This window comes from Phyllobates terribilis, unplaced genomic scaffold, assembly GCF_046119375.1.
Source record: "Phyllobates terribilis strain yellow unplaced genomic scaffold, ASM4611937v1 Scaffold_2__4_contigs__length_985480577, whole genome shotgun sequence".
Lineage (NCBI taxonomy): Eukaryota > Metazoa > Chordata > Amphibia > Anura > Dendrobatidae > Phyllobates > Phyllobates terribilis.
Window position 1 is genome coordinate 819,909,425 of NW_027362762.1, and position 9,702 is coordinate 819,919,126.

The window sequence follows — 9,702 nt, forward strand, 5'->3', positions numbered from 1 at the left end:
TGCATGGCACCCCAGCCCCCCAATCCTGGTATGCATGCCACTCCTCATCCCCATTCTGACATGCATGGCACCTCAATCACCCATCCTGTGATGCCTGGCACCCCTCTTCCACATCCTGGGATGCATGGCACCCCTGATCCCCATCCTCGGATGCATGGCACCCTTCATCCTTATCCTGGTATGCATGGCATCCCACATCCTTATCCTGGTATGCATGGCATCCCTCATCCTTATCCTGGTATGCATGGCACCCCTCATCTTTATCCTGGTATGCATGACATTCCTCATCCTTATCCTGGTATGCATGGCCCCCTCATACCCAGTCCTAATATGCATTGCACCCATCATCCTTATCCTGGTATGCACTGCACCCCTCATCCTTATCCTGGTATGCATGGTCCCTTCATACCCAATCCTGGTATGCATGGCACCCCTCATCCTTATCCTGATATGCATGGCACCCCTCATCCTTATCCTGGTTTGCATGGCACCACTAATCCCCATCAAGATACACATAAAAAAAAATAAACACTTCTAATCACCTTTCTTCCCTGTGCTCCAGTGCTGCGTCCTGCTCTGATGCCAGCACTGATCTCACCTTGTGAGCCTCACATGACGTCCCTGCCATGCGCCCTCACAAGGTGAGATCAGCTGCGGGAATAGTCACTGTTCCCCACGCCGGGACTGTGTGCATGGGGAGCAGTGACTTCATTTTCATTAATAGCCGGCACACAGTGTAGCCGCAGCGCGGCTCCTTCTGCGTCCGGGTGATCGTGTGTGCCCTTGGGCGTCTAGAGGGGTGAATATTTATGCCCTTTAATAGCCGGCACACGCGATCGCCTGGCCACAGCAGGAGCCGCGCTGCGGCTACACTGTGTGCCGGCTATTAAGGAGTGAACATTAAGTGCTCCACATGCCCATGGACATGGGGATCAGTGAATATTCATTTTCTTTAGCAGCGAGGAAAGTGTAGGCTGCAGCAGGCGGCTGCTGCCTCCTGTGCCCTGCTCCTCCGCCACTACCGCTGCACCCACACCCCCCACAGTATATATATGTATACCCCCCCACATTCGGACTATAAGATGCACCCCCCACTTTCCTCCAACGTTTTGGAGGGAAAAAGTGTGTCTTATAGTCCGAAAAATATAGTATATACAATACAGACCAAAAGTTTGGACACACCGTCTCATTTAAAGATTTTTCTGTATTTTCATGACTATGAAAATTGTACATTCACACTGAAGGAATCAAAACTATGAATTAACACATGTGGAATTATATACTTAACAAAAAAGTGTGAAACAACTGAAAATATGTCTTATATTCTAGGTTCTTCAAAGTAGCCACCTTTTGCTTTGATGACTGCTTTGCACACTCTTGGCATTCTCTTGATGAGCTTCAAGAGGTAGTCACCGGAAATGGTCTTCCAACAATCTTGAAGGAGTTCCCAGAGATGCTTAGCACTTGTTCGCACTTTTCCCTTCACTCTGCGGTTCAGCTCACCCCAAACCATCTCGATTGGGTTCAGGTCTGGTGACTGTGGAGGCCAGGTCATCTGACGTAGCACCCCATCACTCTCCTTCTTGGTCAAATAACCCTTACACATCCTGGAGGTGTGTTTGGGGTCATTGTCCTGTTGAAAAATAAATGATGGTCCAACTAAACGCAAACCGGATGGAATAGCATGCCGCTGCAAGATGCTGTGGTAGCCATGCTGGTTCAGTATGCCTTCAATTTTGAATAAATCCCCAACAGTGTCACCAGCAAAGCACCCCCACACCATCACACCTCCTCCTCCATGCTTCACGGTGGGAACCAGGCATGTAGAGTCCATCCGTTCACCTTTTCTGCGTCACACAAAGACACGGTGGCTGGAACCAAAGATTTCAAATTTGGACTCATCAGACCAAAGCACAGATTTCCACTGGTCTAATGTCCATTCCTTGTGTTCTTTAGCCCAAACAAGTCTCTTCTGCTTGTTGCCTGTCCTTAACAGTGGTTTCCTAGCAGCTATTTTACCATGAAGGCCTGCTGCACAAAGTCTCCTCTTAACAGTTGATGAAGAGATGTGTCTGCTGCTAGAACTTTGTGTGGCATTGACCTGGTCTCTAATCTGAGCTGCTGTTAACCTGCGATTTCTGTGGCTGGTGACTCGGATAAACTTATCCTCAGAAGCAGAGGTGACTCTTGGTCTTCCTTTCCTGGGGCGGTCCTCATGTGAGCCAGTTTCTTTGTAGCGCTTGATGGTTTTTGCAACTGCACTTGGGGACACTTTCAAAGTTTTCCCAATTTTTCGCACTGACTGACCTTCCTTCCTTAAAGTAATGATGGCCACTCGTTTTTCTTTACTTAGCTGCTTTTTTCTTGCCATAATACAAATTCTAACAGTCTATTCAGTAGGACTATCAGCTGTGTATCCACCAGACTTCTGCACAACACAACTGATGGCCCCAACCCCATTTATAAGGCAAGAAATCCCACTTATTAAACCTGACAGGGCACACCTGTGAAGTGAAAACCATTTCCGGTGACTACCTCTTGAAGCTCATCAAGAGAATGCCAAGAGTGTGCAAAACAGTCATCAAAGCAAAAGGTGGCTACTTTGAAGTACCTAGAATATAAGACATATTTTCAGTTGTTTCACACTTTTTTGCTAAGTATATAATTCCACATGTGTTAATTCATAGTTTTGATGCCTTCAGTGTGAATGTACAGTTTTCATAGTCATGAAAATACAGAAAAATCTTTAAATGAGAAGGTGTGTCCAAACTTTTGGTCTGTACTGTATATGTTGTGGAGGTTCTACTCACCTTGGTGCGTCGGTAGGCAAAACAGGAAGCGTTTCTGTTTAAATGTCCCAGTCAGTTTATTGCTCCATAAACAGTCCACTAGTAAAAGGGAAAATAAATGGCCTTCAGTGCAGGCAAAACAAAAAAAACAGTTCCTTAGACAAAGTCTCTGGTTAGCTAGTCCTGTGGTCACACTCGCTGGAGAGCATCCATTCCACTGGCTCAGTCTGGATATCACACAGACAGACCAGATACCCGCCTCTCAGGCTGCACGTAAAACCTGGGCCTGCATGCACCAAACAATCCTCTTAGTCCTATGTGCACTAAAGCAACACTCCAGGATTACATCACAGATGACAACCATTTCTGTGTCACATACCTCCCATCAACTATATGTCAGTAGCTGCCTTACATACCTCCCCCTTCTGCCTAAAGCCGTGGGGCTTGGCACCTTCTACTACTAGACAGGGGATTCTCGAGAGGGCAACAGCATTACCATGTAGCGTCCCTGCTCTATGTTCCACATGGAAGTTGAAATCCTGTAGGGCTAAAAACCAGCAGGTGACCCTAGCATTTTTTATCTTTTTTTCCCTCATCCATCTGATTGGGGCACAGTTGGATACCAATTTAAACTTTCGCCCTAACAGATAGTACCGTAACGTGTCCACCGCCCACTTTATGGCCAAGCATTCATTTTCTACGATGGAATAATTAACTTCACATGCGGATAGCTTCCTACTTAGGTGAAGAATCGGGTGCTCCTCCCTGTGTATCTCCCGAGAAAGGACTGCTCCTAAACTGACATCTGAGGCGTCTGTCTGGAGTACAAATTCTTTCTTGAGGTCAGGGGCAACCAGAACCGGTTGCTTACAGAGAGCCACTTTCAGTTCTTGAAAGGCAGTCTCCGCTTCTGCAGTCCATTTGACCATTGCTGATTTCGTCCCCTTAAGGAGGTCAGTCAGGGGTGCGACCATCATGGCAAAGTTTGGGATGAACCTCCTGTAGTATCCCACGTTGACTAGAAAGGCTCTCACTTGCTTCTTTGACAGCGATCTCGGCAAGCTTTGCATTGCTTCCACATTACTGATTTAGGGTTTGATCTTTACCAACTACATAACCCAGGTATTTGGTTTCTTCTTTCCCATGGCACACTTTTTTGGATTTATTGAAAACCCTACCTTCCTATTAGCATCAAACACTGCCTGGACCTTTTCCACATGACTTCCCCAGTCCAGGCTAAAGATTACAATATCGTCCACGTATTGTCCAGGTATGCGGCAGCGTACTTCTTATGGGGTGTGAGGATCCGGTCCATGGCTCTCTGGAAGGTGGCTGGGGCTTCCTGCAGTTCAAATGGCATCCAGACATATTGGAAGCACCCGTCGGGCATAGAAAAAGCAGTCTTCTTGGCTCCCTCTGACATGGGGATTTGTCAATATCCCTTTGTTAAATCCAAGGTGGTTATGTATCTTGCCGGCCCAAGTCTCTCAATCAGCTCATCAACACGCAGCATTGGATATGCATTGAATTTGGAGACTTCATTCAACTTCCTATAATCGTTGCAGAATCTCCATTCACCATCGGGTTTTGAAATCAGGACAATCGGGCTCAACCATCCGCTCTTGGATTCTTCAATGACTCAGAGTTTCAACATACGACTCACTTCCTTGGAAATCAACTCTCGTCGGGTGCTGGGAATTCGATAGGGCTTCAAGTTCACCGGCACATGTGGTCCCATCAAAACCTCATGTTCTATGACCTTTGTACACTGAGGCAGTTCCGAGAACAGGTCCCTGTTCTTCTGCAGCAATTCCCGACACTGCTGTTTTTGGGCCTTTGACAGTGTCTCCGTTATTGCGACTCCTCCAACTTCGGCTTCTGGCTTGACTAGCAGACATGGAGTTTCTACCGGCTCTCTGTCTTGCCATGGCTTGATGAGATTGACGTGGTAGATCGGGTATGGTTTATGTCTTCCCAGGTGATTAATATTATATTTTACTTCACCAAGCTTCTCCACCACCTCATAAGGCCCTTACCATTTAGCCAAGAATTTACTTTCCACAGTAGGAATTAGTAAGAGGACTCGGTCTCCAGGATTGAACTGCCTTACAATGGCTGACCGGTTGTAGACCCTTGCTTGAGCCTCTTGTGCCTGGAGGAGATGTCCTTTTACGATGGGCATCACCTTTGCAATCCTCTCCTGCATCTGTGCGACGTGCTCGATGACATTCCTGAGGGGCGTGACTTCGGCTTCCCAGGTTTCCTTTGCTATATCAAGGAGACCCCGCGGATGTCGGCCATACAGAAGTTCAAATGGCGAGAACCCAGTAGAGGCCTGTGGAACCACTTGGATAGAGAACAACAGATATGGTAGGAGAGAGTCCCAGTCTCTACCGTCTTTTTCTATGGCCTTCCTCAGCATACTCTTCAGAGTTTTATTGAACCTTTCCACAAGGCCATCTGTCTCAGGATGGTATACTGATGTCTTTAGTTGGGTGATTTTCAGGGCCATACACAATTCCCTCATCAACTCACTAATAAAGGGTGTTCCTTGGTCGGTCAGGATCTCCCTTAGTAATCCTGTCCGGGAAAAAACATGGACCAATTTGCGAGCTATACTCTTTGCCGAGGAGTTTCTCAGGGGAATCGCTTCAGGATAGCGTGTGGCATAGTCCAGGATGACCAATATATAATGATGCCCACGAGCAGATTTAACCATGGGACAGACCAAGTCCATGGCAATTCTCTCAAACGGCTCTTCACTGATGGGTAGTGGCACCAGGGGACTTTGAAATTGAAAGGTGGGGGTGGTTAGCTGGCACGTAGGACAGGACCTGCAATACTTTAAGATTTCCCTGTGACATCTGGGCAAATAGAACCTCTTCATAATCCGTTCATTTTTTTTTACTCCCAGATGGTCACCCAAGACATGTAAATGGGCCATGTCCAACACCCTCCGTCTATAAGGCCCTGGTAACAATAACTGTTCCACAAGATCCTCCCTCATTTTCATAACCTGGTACAATAACTCCCCACTCAACATAAAAAAGGGAAATCTTGTGTCAGCCCCAGCTCCTGCACAATACCATTTATGACTGTGACATTGTTAAATGTTTCCCCCAGAGTTAGATCTCTATGTTGGGAGGCCCAAAATTTTCGCTGGTCACCCTTAACTCAAGAATGTCAATCTCAGGGGACACTACCTCCTCATCCCCCACAAGGACAAGGAAACCTGTCCGACTCTGGGCGTGGTGATACCTCTTTAGGGCTAACCGGATTTGTATCCGAGCCACCGAGCCCTGAACCCTTCCCCCACAGATCCCAAAACAAACAAAAGTCGCGGCCTATAATAATGGGGTGCAATAAGTTCTGGACGACGCCGACCTCATGTGACTCAGTACCGTGGGCCATTTCAATGTCCCCTCTGGCCACAGGATAGTCTTTAACATCACCATGAATGTAACGGACGCCAACCTTCTTCCCTGAGATCAGCTGCAGAGGAAGTGTGGCCCTCACAAGGGTCACCAGACTCCCTGAGTCTAGCAGTCCAGTTACTTGGACTCAACCCCCTGATATCTCTCGACAAGTCAACCAATCAGTTCATCAGAGTTCCGGGGATCACACTGGGCAACCCAAGTCTGTATTGGCCTCAGCAGGGAATGGACAAACCGGTCCACCATATGCGCACGGGTAGAGGACTCCTGCTGCAACCATTTTTGGACCAGGTGCACTAGGTCAAACATTTGGGAGCGAGGGGGTTTGTCACTGTGGTATGCCCAGCGGTGCACCCACTGCGCCCTGACAGTCATCGTTACCCCCAAGAGCGCCAAAATTTCAGGTTTTAGTTTGCCATACTCCTTGGCGTCTTGCAAAGCCAAATCATAGTAAACCTTTTGGGGCTCCCTGTCAAGTATGGCGCCAGCACCTCTGCCCACTGCTTTAGCGGAAGTTTCTCCCTCTCGGTAACCATTTCAAACAGTCAAAAAGGCCTCTATGTCATCACCCGGGGTCATTTTCTGTAGGGCTCTCCTTACCGCCTTTCAGATGAAAAAATCGCCCACTGACCTTGTCGGAGCAGTCGCCGTGCCACGAATCGCCTCTGTGATCAAATCAATTTGCTGCTGCTGTTGACGGTGCTGGTCCTGTTGCTGCTGCTGTAACTGAAGATTCTGCATAAGCAGCTTACTTGTCTCCTGTGTTACGGATCCGGGTGGTGGAACCTCTGTGCTGTGGTGCAAGGAGGGACCAGAGGGGCGTAACTAGGTATCAACTCGGACTGACCAAGGTCGCAAGGCGGCTCAATCGACTCCGTGAACCAGGGAAGGCCCGAGCAGAGGGACCAGGTGCTACTCTGGGCCAGTCCTTGTATGAGAGCAAGTGACTCCCAAGGGTCAGAAGGCAGGTACTGACCAGTACAGCAGATGAGCATGGCAGGCAGGCTGACGGGTGATCCGGGTAGACTGACTGGTAGACACCACGGGTAACTGGCAGGAGCCTCCAGGTAGGCTGGCTGGTAGGCACAGCAGGTAACTGGTATGTTCCCTGGGTAGGCAGGCAAGCCTAGCCCTTAGACAGACTGACAGGTTTGGACCGTAGGCAGACCGTCGGGCTGGAGAGTGTACTTGGCTGGCGGAGACAGGTAGTCAGGCTGGCGGACTGGACTGGTAGTCAGGCTGGCGGACTGGACTGGTAGTCAGACTAGCAGCGGGACCTGAGGGCTGGAGCAGAGTTTAGAATACAAAGCTACAACCTTGCATGGGCACCTCCATTTTGGAGGAGGTGACTTTTATATGAGAAGTCCTCTGGCCATTGGCCTTTTAAGAAGAAGTGGGGCGTGGATGTTCTCCCTGGGTCCCCATGTTCTCTCCTCTGGGCCAAATCCCTTCCAATCCACCAGAAAAAAGATTTTTCCTCTTACCCTCTTGGTGGCCAGAATGTTCTCTACCTCATAGACGTCCTCAGCGGAGACCGGAGCTGGAGAGGTACCTGGATCATCGGAAAAAGAATTAAGAACAACCGGTTTGAGGAGAGATACAGTACAGACCAAAAGTTTGGACACACCTTCTCATTTAAAGATTTTTCTGTATTTTCATGACTATGAAAATTGTACATTCACACTGAAGTCATCAAAACTATGAATTAACACATGTGGAATTATATACTTAACAAAATAGTGTGAAACAACTGATAATATGTCTTATATTCTAGGTTCTTCAAAGTAGCCACCTTTTGCTTTGATGACTGCTTTGCACACTCTTGGCATTCTCTTGATGAGCTTCAAGAGGTAGTCACCGGAAATGGTTTTCACTTCACAGGTGTGCCCTGTCAGGTTTAATAAGTGGGATTTCTTGCCTTATAAATGGGGTTGGGACCATCAGTTGTGTTGTGCAGAAGTCAGGTGGATACACAGCTGATAGTCCTACTGAATAGACTGTTAGAATTTGTATTATGGCAAGAAAAAAAACAGCTAATTAAAGAAAAACGAGTGGCCATCATTACTTTAAGAAATGAAGGTCAGTCAGTGCGAAAAATTGGGAAAACTTTGAAAGTGTCCCCAAGTGCAGTTGCAAAAATCATCAAGCGCTACAAAGAAACTGGCTCACATGAGGACCGCCCCAGGAAAGGAAGACCAAGAGTCACCTCTGCTTCTGAGGATAAGTTTATCCGAGTCACCAGCCTCAGAAATCGCAGGTTAACAGCAGCTCAGATTAGAGACCAGGTCAATGCAACACAGAGTTCTAGAAGCAGACACATCTCTACAACAACTGTTAAGAGGAGACTTTGTGCAGCAGGCCTTCATGGTAAAATAGCTGCTAGGAAACCACTGCTAAGGACAGGCAACAAGCAGAAGAGACTTGTTTGGGCTAAAGAACACAAGGAATGGACATTAGACCAGTGGAGATCTGTGCTTTGGTCTGATGAGTCCAAATTTGAGATCTTTGGTTCCAACCACCGTGTCTTTGTGCGACGCAGAAAAGGTGAACGGATGGACTCTACATGCCTGGTTCCCACCGTGAAGCATGGGGGAGGAGGTGTGATGGTGTGGGGGTGCTTTGCTGGTGACACTGTTGGGGATTTATTCAAAACTGAAGGCATACTGAACCAGCATGGCTACCACAGCATCTTGTAGCGGCATGCTATTAAATCCGGTTTGCGTTTAGTTGGACCATCATTTATTTTTCAACAGGACAATGACCCCAAACACACCTCCAGGCTGTGTAAGGGCTATTTGACCAAGAAAGAGAGTGATGGGGTGCTACGCCAGATGACCTGGCCTCCACAGTCAACAGACCTGAACCCAATCGAGATGGTTTGGGGTGAGCTGGACCGCAGAGTGAAGGCAAAAGGGCCAACAAGAGCTAAGCATCTCTGTGAACTCCTTCAAGATTGTTGGAAGACCATTTCCGGTGACTACCTCTTGAAGCTCATCAAGAGAATGCCAAGAGTGTGCAAAGCAGTCATCAAAGCAAAAGGTGGCTACTTTGAAGAACATAGAATATAAGACATATTTTCAGTTGTTTCATACTTTTTTTGTTAAGTATATAATTCCACATGTGCTAATTCATAGTTTTGATGCCTTCAGAGTGAATGTACAATTTTCATAGTTATGAAAATACAGAAAAATCTTTAAATGAGAAGGTGTGTCCAAACTTTTGGTCTGTACTGTACGTGGAAGGAGTTGGGAATCCGTAAGGTGGCCGGGAGTTTTAACTTGTAGGCCACTGGATTGATTTGCTTGGGGACTTCAAATGGACCGATGAACCGTGGACCCAACTTATAGGAGGGTATTTTGAGACGAACATGTTTGGAGGAGAGCCAAACCTTGTCTCCTGGACGGAATTGAGGTTGGTCCAGATGTCTCTTGTCGGCATGTCTCTTCATCCGCTCGGAGGATTGAAGAAGTGCGGACCTA